The sequence below is a fragment of the Ahaetulla prasina genome, chromosome 8 (genome assembly GCF_028640845.1).
Source record: "Ahaetulla prasina isolate Xishuangbanna chromosome 8, ASM2864084v1, whole genome shotgun sequence".
Taxonomy (NCBI): Eukaryota; Metazoa; Chordata; class Lepidosauria; order Squamata; family Colubridae; genus Ahaetulla; species Ahaetulla prasina.
In genome coordinates, this window is record NC_080546.1 from 32,046,115 (window position 1) to 32,057,903 (window position 11,789).

The window sequence follows — 11,789 nt, forward strand, 5'->3', positions numbered from 1 at the left end:
AATTCCCCTACAAAAAGGGAAGATTGAGCAACTAACCACAAATTCTACAGCAGCAAATTCTGGGGTGTAGAGGGCATTTGAAAGGCTGTTTTGTTTTGTTTTCCTTAAAAAGCAAGCATGAGTGTTTATTTTATTTGGAACACAAAAACACAGTCCTTTTATATTTTTAGGAAACCTAATTTTTTCCTAAGAATTAGCTTCCCCTTTAATGCAGAACATACAATGTGGCAGTTTACTGCTTCTCCTTTGTAATCACAATATTCATCCCTGGTATCCAATCCATTGCTGAGACTTACAATTTCTTCAGGCTTTAGATTAAAATATTGGGTTCTCTGCCAAATAGCACTTGTTTTTACATCAGCCAACATAACTGAAAATAAAGCAGGGATCTACAGGGAGACTGGAATAGGCACACTGTTGTTTTTCGAGTTACAACTTGATGGCCATAATGACACATACCTTACAATTGTAAACTTTGGGCTCACTCTCTCTTATGTCCCAACTAGTGAATGGTCAATACTGGACAGAAGCCAAACCATTTCTCTTCCTTTATGGCTGAATTTAAATTATGTACCATTAATGCCTGACAGGGACGGCAGTGTTAAGCCATTCAGGCAGAACAAGCTTGATACATTTCAGGAGAACATGAAAAAGTTGTTACATTTTTTTATAAATCAAACCAAGCATGCACAATACATCTTGATAATTAAACTTAATGCCCTACTAACTGTGAAAAGTATCCTTAAAGCCTTAAACTCTTTATAGATTAGGAAAACAATCTTTCCCCCCCCCCAGTCCTCATTTTCCAAACTTAAGAGGTTTGCTGTCTAAGTTTTTTAAAAGTGTGGGAGTAGGCACATGTGAATTTGGAATAATAAAACTGCCTTCTGCTTAGGAGACCACCCAAGTGGGGGCTGTCCCCTATGCTACAGCAAACTGATCATTCAAAAAAAGAATCTAAATTTATTCCGGTTCTCATTTGATTAACAGTATCTGAAATTAGAAACTTGAGATTTTTTTAGCAGGTACCTTACATTTAAGATCTTTTTGATTAACACCCTCCCCACAAAAAAAAACCCTATGAGAATCCTGCAGGAACAAATTCCCTGTACATTGCATATACATCTCAGATCAATGGTGACAATGTGAAATGCCCTCGCCTCTATTACTCTCCTAGCAGCTAGCTGATGCTATTACATCATCATCATCATCATCATCATCATCATCATCATCATCATCATCATCATCATTATTATGACAGTATACACAGCAAACGAGATAACTATGCTATAGAGATAACTATGCTATATTTCGTATCACAGATCACTAGTCGAACACTTCCCAAGTGTTTAGGACTGTGTGATAATTGGCGAATTATGTGAGCAGATCCCAGTAAGGTGGCCTTCTGCAGCTGACTAATAATAATAATAATAATAATAATAATAATAATAATAATAATAATAATAATAATAATAATAATAATAATAATAATAATAATTCACTTTTAAGTGTATACTTTTATGTTTTAAGCTGCTTGCTTTGTTTCTGGATAAATCCTAAAAAACGTGGGGAGGAGGCCAATTAAAAATAACAAGCTCATTAACAGCCAGAGTCGAAGTGAGATCAGAGGCAGTACCGTAAGGGCGAGGCGTTGTGGGCTGCAGCGAAGATCGTCTCCCCCTCCCACCCCAAACCAGGAAAGACAGATGCTGACGCCAAAGCCACCCGCCTGTCGATTGCAGTGGCAGAAACAGCAGCAGAGATGGTGGATGTGGCGATAAGGCGTCTCTTCTTCACACACACCCCCATAGGAGACGACACCCCCCCACCTAGCAAGAGACATTTCCTAACCACTCCTGTTCCAACCAAACGGAGCCCACCCACCCACTCTCACCCTTTCCTGTCTCCCACCTGCCGGGCTTGCTTCTTCCTGCGGGGCACGAGGCAAAGGCTTCCCTCTCACGGGCCGGCCTCCTCAGCGCAGCTCCTGCACCAAGAAAGCCCATTGTTTCCATGGCTGCGCCTCGCTGGCCTCTGGCTGCCGCCACCAGAGACTTGGCCTCCCTTCTCTCCGTTTCCGCCGAAAGCGCTCGGGGCTCCCGCGGGGCACCTTGCGACACCTCCCGGGAAGGGTTGGCTGTGACGGCGGGGAGGTTATCGCTCCTTCTACTCCAGTCTTTGTAATCGGAGGCGGCGTTTCCCCGTTTCCACCCGCAGTCCTGACGGGGCGGCGGGACCAACTATCCGGGGATACCCAGCGACTCCCACCTCAAGCTTTTTCGCACTCCCCTCCCCTTCCCTCCTTGCCTCCCCGCTACCCCTACTTTTAGTTCCCGGGAGCAAGAGAGGAGCTGTCTTTCGGCTTCAGCCGAGCGATCCAGAGCTCGCCTTGCCCGACACACAGCCCCTTCCCTCACGCTGAGGCAGTCCAGTTAGTCCAAGCCATAATGTACCGCTTGGGCAAACCTCCAGGTCTACAACTTCGGTGGGAATTCAAGTCTTTCTGAGGCCGCCACATCGAAAAACAAAACGAACGGAGAGAAGTGGACTTGTGCCTCGACACCGGCTTTTAGGTCGGGAATGTGTGCCTGAAAACGTACGTGTGTGCGTGTGTGAGAAAGAGATTCAATATAATTGAATATATAATTCAATATAATTACAAAGGCAGAGATGCGAAAAGATGCCGGACAGGCGGGAATCTGTCTTAATTTCATTGGGAGGGGGGCCGCGGGGGAAGAAAGAAATCTAACCGATGCCAACGATCCTCCTATCCCTTTTTATTCGAAACAAACACACAACCGCCTTCTTCCTCCCGAAATCCACTTCCATTCCTCTACCGTCTCCCCACCATTCCCCCGGTCCCGCAATGGTTTGGCTTTCCCCGAGACAAGGGCTCTCCCGGCACCAAGGGGCATCCTTTCAAGTGCCCAATGAGTACACCTGCTAGCTCGGATGATGGGAACTGTAGTCCAACGCCTAGATAGGGCACCGAGCTGGGGAGCGATGTTTCTATTACTGGAAGGGGCGTCAGGCAAAGCGAGGGGAGAAAGAGGGAGATCGGATGCCGAGAAAGCCAGCCGGCTTCGGGTCTCTCCGAACCAGCCTTCCTTCCCCTCCAAGCAAACGCGAAGGAGCGGCGGCCCGGGGAAGGAAAGGGACATCTAAAGTCTCCGCCGACCTCCACATATCAGCCCATGTGACCCAGACCTCCGACCTGTTGGGAGGACGGCGACTCCCAGCAAGCAGCCGCTCCAGTTGCGCCTGGTGGGAACTGTAGTCTAAGATAGACACATCGGGAGTTGCGCTTCCAATATACAACCGAGCCGAGAAACGCTAAATCCGACTCCGGAAAACCGGGAGCAAACTTGGATCGACCTACCTACCTGCCTGCCACCCGGGGCTCTGCGAGCGAACCCGCAGCGTCCGGACACCTAGCAGGCGGACTCCTCAAACCTCCGGACGCCACCGCTGCTGCCGCCGCCGCCGCCTCTTTCGCTGCCAGGATTAAGCCGGACAAGGCGGAGACGCTGCGCAAGCGCAGCTTTAGGCGGGGCTGTTTCAGGTAGCAGCACCAGCCTGCTCGCCAAGTAGCAATTAAGGTGGAGAGGCAAAGAGCTCGTCGCCTTCGCGCGCACTTTGGGGGTGTTTTTAGAGGGCCCTCCCGGCCTCTACCTTCGTCCCCGCTCTTGTGGCCACGAATCGGAGGCACAGAATCAGCCCTGGCTGTCTCGCGGGCAGCGCCTTTTCCAGCAACTGACGCTTTGGAGAATAATCCCATTAAACCCCGAAGAGTTTACTGTCGAGTGGATTGTACTGCACCTGCTCTCCCGCTCACACACACTTGGGAAACAGTAGTACAGGTAGTCCTCAATTTACAACAGCTGATTTAGTGACCATTCGGAGTTACAGCTGTGATTAAAGTGAGGGCACTGGAAAAAGTGACTTATGACCAGGTTTCACACTAATAGCCGCTGCAGCATCCCCATGGTCTCGTGATTTGCGTTTGGATGCTCGAAAACTGACTCATATTTATGATGGTTGCAGTGTCCCCTGGTCATGTGATCCCCTTTTACGACCTTCTGACAAATCAGATTCACTTAACAACCGTGTTACTAATTTAAGAACTGCAGGGAGTCACTTAACAAGTGTGGCAAGAAAAGTCGTAAAACGGGGCAAAACTCAACCAATGTCTTACTTAGCAACATAAATTTTGGGGCCCATTGTGGCCATAAGGTGAGGACTACCTGTACATAGTCCCAGAGCCAAGCGAGAAAGGTTTATTCCTTCACGTTATGCACACCCTGCCTTTGTTGGACCTGTGATGTGCCAAAAAAAAAAAAGGCAAAGTGGCAGATACGGGGAGGAGGAATCCCGTCTTAACTGTTTTTTTATATTTTAAGGGAGCCAATAAAAACTCTTTTATTCAAGGTAGTAGGACTAAGTTCCTAGGAACTTCTTAAGTATCTTATATTCCCCTCCCCCCCGCCACCCTCCCACAGTGTCCTGGCTCCTGGACCATAGACTTCTATGAACAACAACAAATCAAGGGAGAATAATATGCAAATGCTGTTGGATAAAGTGAGACCGAGGAAGGGACTCTTGAACAACTTGTCAATAAACCTTTAAAAGAGCCAGGGGCAAAGAGCAGGCTTGGAACCTCAAAGATTGTAAGACAGTCTGGATGTCCTCAAATCCCTCTTGCGGACATTCATCTAACCTTCTCTAAGAGGTGGGGGTGGGGATACAAAAAAAAAAAATCTAGTACACAAAGACTGAGTCTCTGTGGGAAAACAAGTCTTCTGTGACCCTCTTTAGTTAATATTAAAAGATTCTGGATTTGCACAACATGCTAAATTGAAACACAGCTGTCTGGTTAGTGGGACACTGTTTAATGCAAATACACTGTGTAATAAACAATAAGCAGGATTCTCATTTTGTGCCAAGGTATAATGAAGTTTGTTTTTCCCACAGGATTTAACCTATTATTAAGCCTAAATGATTTGATTCAATTACCTGCAGAACCAGTTTAATTCCATAAATAACAGCTATTAAGGGTTAACGTTTTGTGAAAATACTGCTTCAGTGTGATATATAAAGCCAATTGCTGGTCAATTAAAATAATGGCTTGTTCAACAATTCACAATAGATAGAATCATGTATTACACTTTGATATGGTCCAAGGGCTAATCAAAAAAGTAAACTCAACATATTACATTAAGTCAATCTAAATGTATTACATTATGGCCTAATAATGCAATATAGTGCAACATAGGAACCTACTACAAAAGAACAGATCAAACTGTACATCCACGTGAAACTTTGTTGGAGAGTCATTTGAACTAAATCAATGTTCAATCTAAGAAATATTCATCTAGCCTAATATTCTGTGGTTGTATTCATAACGCTAAAGCAACCAACCATGATTAGCATGTCATATTGGCTATGTTCAGAGGTGGGTTTCAATAGGTTCTGACCAGTTTTGGAGAACCAGTAGTGGAAATTTTGAATAGCTCGTAGAACTGGTAGTAAAAATTCTAACTGGCCCCGCCCCCATCTATTCTCTGCCTCCCAAGTCCCAGCTGATCGGGATGAAATGGGGATTTTGCAGTAACTTTCCCCTGCCACGCCCACCAAGCCATGCCACACCCACCATGCCACACCCACAGAACAAGTAGTAAAAAATTTTGAAACCCACCACTACTATGGTTACCCACCCCAAGCAAACAGGGACTATATACACAAGGGGCAGTAAAGCTTACCTGGTAATACTGGATTAAAGGTTCTGATGTTGAGGGCGCAGATATAATAAAACAAATTTGCACCTAGTTGGACTCAGTTTGGGTACAAATGAAAGGAATCCCCCATCCTCTTTACATTTTTGTAAGATCCGAATCCATTTGTGCATATAAGACAGAGATGAATATTACTGGTGCTGAATTTTCTTTAAGGGCACTTCAAAAAGATAACTCTTGAAAACAGAGCAAGAAATACTTTCATCAGGGAAAAACATTTTTTTCTAGCCTCCAGCAGGGTTGGTTTTCAAGTTCCCAAATGCCCTAACCAGTTGTGGCATTGAGTTGTCCAGCATTTAAGAATGATTAGGGCAAAATGACAATTACTCTGCAAGAAGAAAGCCAAAGAGGAATTTTTTTTTCAAAAGTAAGGATTTGAATGTGAAGGAGAAAAATATTTAATTTCCCCAAAGTAAACAAACTTGACAGGTTAAAAATTGCCTAATGTGAAGATTAATTGTGTCTTTTGATATCTGCTAAATAAGGCAGTTGAGCAACAATTTAAATTCTAATTAAGATACATTCCTGACATTCCACACTTTTTACTCAATCGTACTTATACATCCATAAAATAAATGGCTTTGAAATATACAGGCTACTTTTATACAAAGAGATCATTAGACAGACTTGAGTCAGAGGCCAACTCCTTATAGAGGAAGACTTTTCTACTACAATTGGTCTGTGGGTGTACGTAGAAGACTGATTTGAAACAGACTATTGTATTAGTTCTATTCCTGGCTGGCGTTTTCTTCCTGCCGTTTTCAGCCACTATTTTCACTAAGAATTTGTGCTTTGTTTCAACTTGACCTTCTTCCTTTTTCTCCTTTCATTGTCTTCATGTGATATTTGGTCTCGCTTAATAACTGCTTTAAAAGAGAATTTTGGGAAAAAGATTCTGAAAGCATGTAATGTGTGGAAACCAGGGGCATCACTATTTGGATATGGAAATTTATAAATATTACTAAAACAGTAAAACACCCTTTCTTCCTTCAGATGGAGATCACTATCAAAGGGGGCTATTTGTGTGCTTAATAAGTACCCTTATAAATCTTTACTGCCCATGGACAGAAACTAAGGCAATGGGAATGGAGTTCTGGTTAGGAAAATACTACTGAAATGATTCTTTGGAGGTTTAATACTATTAAGGGGACGTGGTGGCTTAATGGTTAAGATGCTGAGCTTGTCGGTCAGAAAGGTAGGCAGTTCAACGGTTCAAATCCCTAGCGCCGCATATCAGACTGAGCTCTCATTACTTGTCCCAGCTTCTTCCAACCTAGCAATTTGAAAGCATGTAAAAATGCAAGTAGAAAAATAGGCACCACTTTGGTGGGAAGGTAACAGCGTTTGGTGCACCTTCGGCATTTAGTCATGCTGGCCATGTGACCATGGAATTGTCATCAGACAGCGCTGGGTCTTCGGCTTAGAAACGGAGATGAGCACTGCCCACTAGAGTCAGGAACGACTAGCACGTATGTTTGAGGGGAACCTTTACCTTAGTACCATTAAGACAATGGCTACTGTTAATGTGTTTTCGTCCTTTGTGTTATGTAAAATGCATAATGAATTTGTGTAGAAAGCTAGCTAACTGTGATTTATTAAATAAACTAGAACTGAATATAACATTTTACTACAACCAAAAGGGATTTTATTTTGAATAATTTTAATGTCACAGCTGCCATTTTTGAATCATCTTGTAATAGTAACTTTTCAGAATCCAGGGCCGCTCAATGCAATTGACTAGCTATTGTCAACTTCCCAAAAATGATTTGTTTGGATTACAACTCCAAGCATTCTCATCACTGCTCAGTATTTCAGTTAAAAGGATATATCTAACCCATGACACAATGCAAACATGTACAGCATGTATTACTATACCCAGGTTATTTAAAACAATGAACTGTATTTAAAATCATACTTTGATTAATTAAACATATTTTCTTGATTTGAACACCATGCAAGCTTAAACAAGTTTTACTTGTAGAAATACAGTTTGTAGAAAGCAAATAATGGTATATTTGTATTTATTGGATTATTTTTAATCACCCTGGAATCTTTAAGCACAATACATATTCTAAATAAAATGCAAATATAAAATCTTGACATCTGCCAGTGATCTAACTCTGCCAAGAAACAGAAAACTGTCAATTCTCCCCACTTCCAACAGCATTTTTTAGAAAGTGAAGAAAGAACAATGAATTCTATTTTCTTGACATCATGATATCAAGGGATAAAGGTTTTTGGCAAGTTTTACTCCCTAAGATTTTAGTTGGACAGCCTTTGCCCTTTAAGCTTTGAGAATACCACAAGGATCCTCAGGCAACATATTTGGGACACTGATCTTCATATTCTAAATCTAGTTCCCGCCTCCCAGCCTTTGGGGCTCTTCAGAAGGATATTTGCCAATCTGCTACTTCTCTATCACAGTCCTGCATTGTTGCTGGAACTGTATTTTGGCCAGATGGGAGAAGTCTAAAATATATATATATATATAAGCAGAGCTCTATGAAATAATGAAAAGTAAAAAAAGTAATATGCATACATAGGAAATGCAATAAGCAGCACATAACCAAAGAATGCAAGGCAGGTTCCAGAAAAAGTAAAACTTGTGTCAGAAAGACTGAAACCTGGAATGAGCTGAGTCTTGTGAGAAATCAGAAAACTATGAAGAAGTTTTGTATAACTTTTAGGGAAAGGGAGTCCTGTACACATCAGTTAAAAAGCAAATGTAGTGAGAAGGTGGACGTTTGTAGCTGCTGTTTTTGTATCTTTTCTTATTGTTATTAGGAAGAAGAGAGACCTATAACTTAGGAAAGAAAAGAAGAGGGTAAGAAAGAACTTGACTAAGTTAAGCAAATTGCTCTCTGGAGCCACACATTATATACTGCAATAACAAAGTGCTAGTAGAATCACTCTCCGAAATCTTTAGGATCTCCTGTAGGACTGGCAGTTTTCCAGAAGAATAAAGAAAACTAAATACCTCCATTTTCAAGAATTGAAGGGGGACGACCCAGGAATTAACAGAACTTCATATCTGCATGGACGAAAGTTATTGAAAATATTAAGACTCAGCTTGTCTAGGCTGACTCTAGAACTCAAAGACAAGGGTGAAACAGAATATCATGAAATCTGGAATAAAATGTATCAATGGTTGGAGAGGAGGTGGAATGTCGAGATAAAGAAATATTGATAAGTCGAGAGTTGGAAAATTATTATGTTAGTTTTATGTGATAGGTAGGAATTGTATTGGTATTGAAAGTAATTTTCACAGAAGAGATGTTTGTTTCTGAATTTTGATAGACTGTACATATTTATATATTGAATATGAATTGTATTTGTTGTAAGGGAAAACTTGATGGAACTTTTTGAACCAGAAAAGTTGCACTATGTCCAATGTTTTTAACTGTATATTTAATAAAAAAAATTTTTTTAAAAAAATAAATATTAAGATTAATTAAACAGCATGCTGGTGTTTGCTATGCATGCTACTATTAACAGAACTCACAAGAGGTTTCTTGAAAATAAGTCAATTAATTAATCTATATTCTTGGATGAAATTACTAGTTTAATAGATCAGGGTATGCTGTAGACATAATATATATGGACATACCAAAGCCTAAAATAAAACCTCTTGGAATATTCTTCTTAATAAAGTGGCAAAATTTGGTCTACACGATACTACGATTAGATGAACTCAAAATTCATTGAGTGAATAAACCCAAGCAATGCATTTAATGTTCATTTCAGATTGGAGACTCGAGTGCAGTGGGGCTCTGTCTTAATCCTTGTGTAGTTCAACATTTTTATCAATGACTTGAGGAAGAAATATTGATCAAGTATACAGATGTTATTAAGGTAGAGTTATTTGACTAATAGTTTAAAGGGGTAAGAGAAGATTCAAAAGGTCCTAGACAGACTTGAGTGGACTGAAATTAATAGGAAATGAATTTAGCAGGAAAAAAAACCATAAAGTTCAATATCTGGATAGGGAAAATGAAAATGGTAGTAGCAAATGGTAGTAACAAACTAAAAGGAACAGCAATATGATTTAGCTGGTATAAAGACAAATGCTATCTTGTAGTCCATTAACAAAAGCCGCAAGTCCACATAACAGAAAATAACTGTTCCACCCTATTCTGTCCTAGTTGGTTTCCATTTATCATTACTGTTTATTGCAATTATTAAAAAAAAGACTGAACAAATTCAGAAGGGTTACCAGAATAGTGAGATCTAGATATCAAGCTATATGAAGAATGTTTAAAGGATCAGGGCATAGTTAGACTATAGAAGAAATGCTAGAAACTGTAATGGTTTTCAGTACCTCAAAGACTGATACACATTATAGAAGAGGAAGTGGATTTATCCTTTGTTATTCCAGAGGGCAAGCAGTTGACTTGAGCTGTGGTGGCACAGTGGTTAGAATGCAGTATTGCAGGCTAACTCTTCCTACTGTCAGGAGTTCAGTCCTGACTGGCTCAAGGTTGACTCAGCCTTCCATTTTTCCGAGGTCAGTATAATGAGGATTGTTGAGGCAATATTCTGACTCTGTAAGCCACTTAGAGAGAGCTGTAAAGCACTATGAAGTGGTATATGAGTTTAAGTGCTATAACCATTGCTATAAGGAAGAAGGCTCAGGGTAGATTTCAATGATTTCTGAGGGCATGAGCTGTCAACCAGCAGAACAGGCTGGCATGTAAAGTGCTGAGTTCTCTTTCACAAGAAGTTTTCAGAGACTGGCTGATCATCTGTCAGAGATGCCTTAGTAGATTTTGGGTGATCATCTGTCAGGGAGCCTAGTAGATTTTGCACTGAGCAGGGGGATAAACAATGTCTAAAGTCCATTCCAACTTTATGAGTCTATTCTGTAAAATGTAAAAATTAAAAACGATGTGCAAACACTACATTTATACAGATATAATTTTTTACTGTCAGAAAGGAAATATATATTTCATAACAGATGCAGTAAAAAGTTACCAGAGTTACTAGCATTTGTTAAGATAAAGTATCCTTTGAGTTGAGCTTCACAGACACGTCCATGCTATTTTCTTAGTGACAATACAGACAATACAGGCATATTACATGCTTTTTTCTGGGGTTTTATTTTCAAATCCCCAGTCTAGCTTACAGCTTTTAGACCCTCTCATTCAAGTTCTATTTAATTATGTTCTTACTTAGATTTTTAAATGTTGGACTTCAGGTATAGAGTTGCTTGATAGTGAGACGGGTCACCTAAAAATGTAATAAATGGTACCAGTTACCATTTAATTCTAATTGCTCTAATCAGTCCTGTGATTCAAACCAGATCATGCATCATTCTTTTATGTTCCTATAAATCTGTTTCACTTAAAGTATAACAGATAAAAACTGAATAAGAACCTGATAAGGTTCTAGTATATGGTGGACAAAACATTAGCTCACTTATAGTCCACTATTATGTCCTTATAGGCAAGAAGAGCTTATATCTGCCCTCACTGCAAATGACAAAATCTTTTGTACATGCAGCTTCATAAGAATTCAGAGGTTCCCAAGAACATTGCAATAGTAAATTGAAGCCTGAAGCACCCCTGGATCATAGCAATAGTGGCAGAAACCATGTATTATCTTTTTACAGTAATTTCTATTCCACTAAAATACAGTAAAGTTGCACCCCAATATTTTATATTGGTATAAGCCTCTTTTTATGTGCATACAACACTTTCAATCCCTGGCTTCCTGATTTTTGACTCCTCCTGTGGGTATCTTTTTCCCCAGAGATCTTTGGGGCTTAGCGTGTGAAGCTGAAAAATTTACAGAAAGAAAACAAACCACTTCTAAACTCAAGAAAACTGTATTGCTTCGTCCACGTGGTCACCAGGAGCTGACATTTTTTTCCCTTGCTTTTCTTAATAAAAAAAACACATTAAATGAAAAATTTAATTTGAAGAATGTTTATTTTGAGTTCATGCGCAGGGCTCACATGTGGGATGTGTACCTGTTTAATAACATTAAGAGAGTGTTAAA

At 40.5% G+C, this 11,789-nt stretch overlaps 1 protein-coding gene across 3 annotated transcripts in view; it reads right to left on the reverse strand.

Annotated features, from left to right (window-relative positions):
- FHDC1 (FH2 domain containing 1) overlaps positions 1 to 3,569 on the reverse strand; it is a 53,380-nt gene extending 49,811 nt beyond the window's left edge. Inside the window, exon 1 of one of the 3 annotated variants that reach the window (XM_058192503.1) lies at positions 3,384 to 3,569. The gene's annotated coding sequence lies outside the window, so the exon portion shown is untranslated. Of the gene's footprint in view, positions 1 to 1,911; positions 2,118 to 3,379 lie in introns of those variants that run through there. The other 2 variants (XM_058192504.1, XM_058192505.1) reach the window with 2 other exon arrangements.
- Positions 3,570 to 11,789: the final 8,220 nt, after the last annotated feature.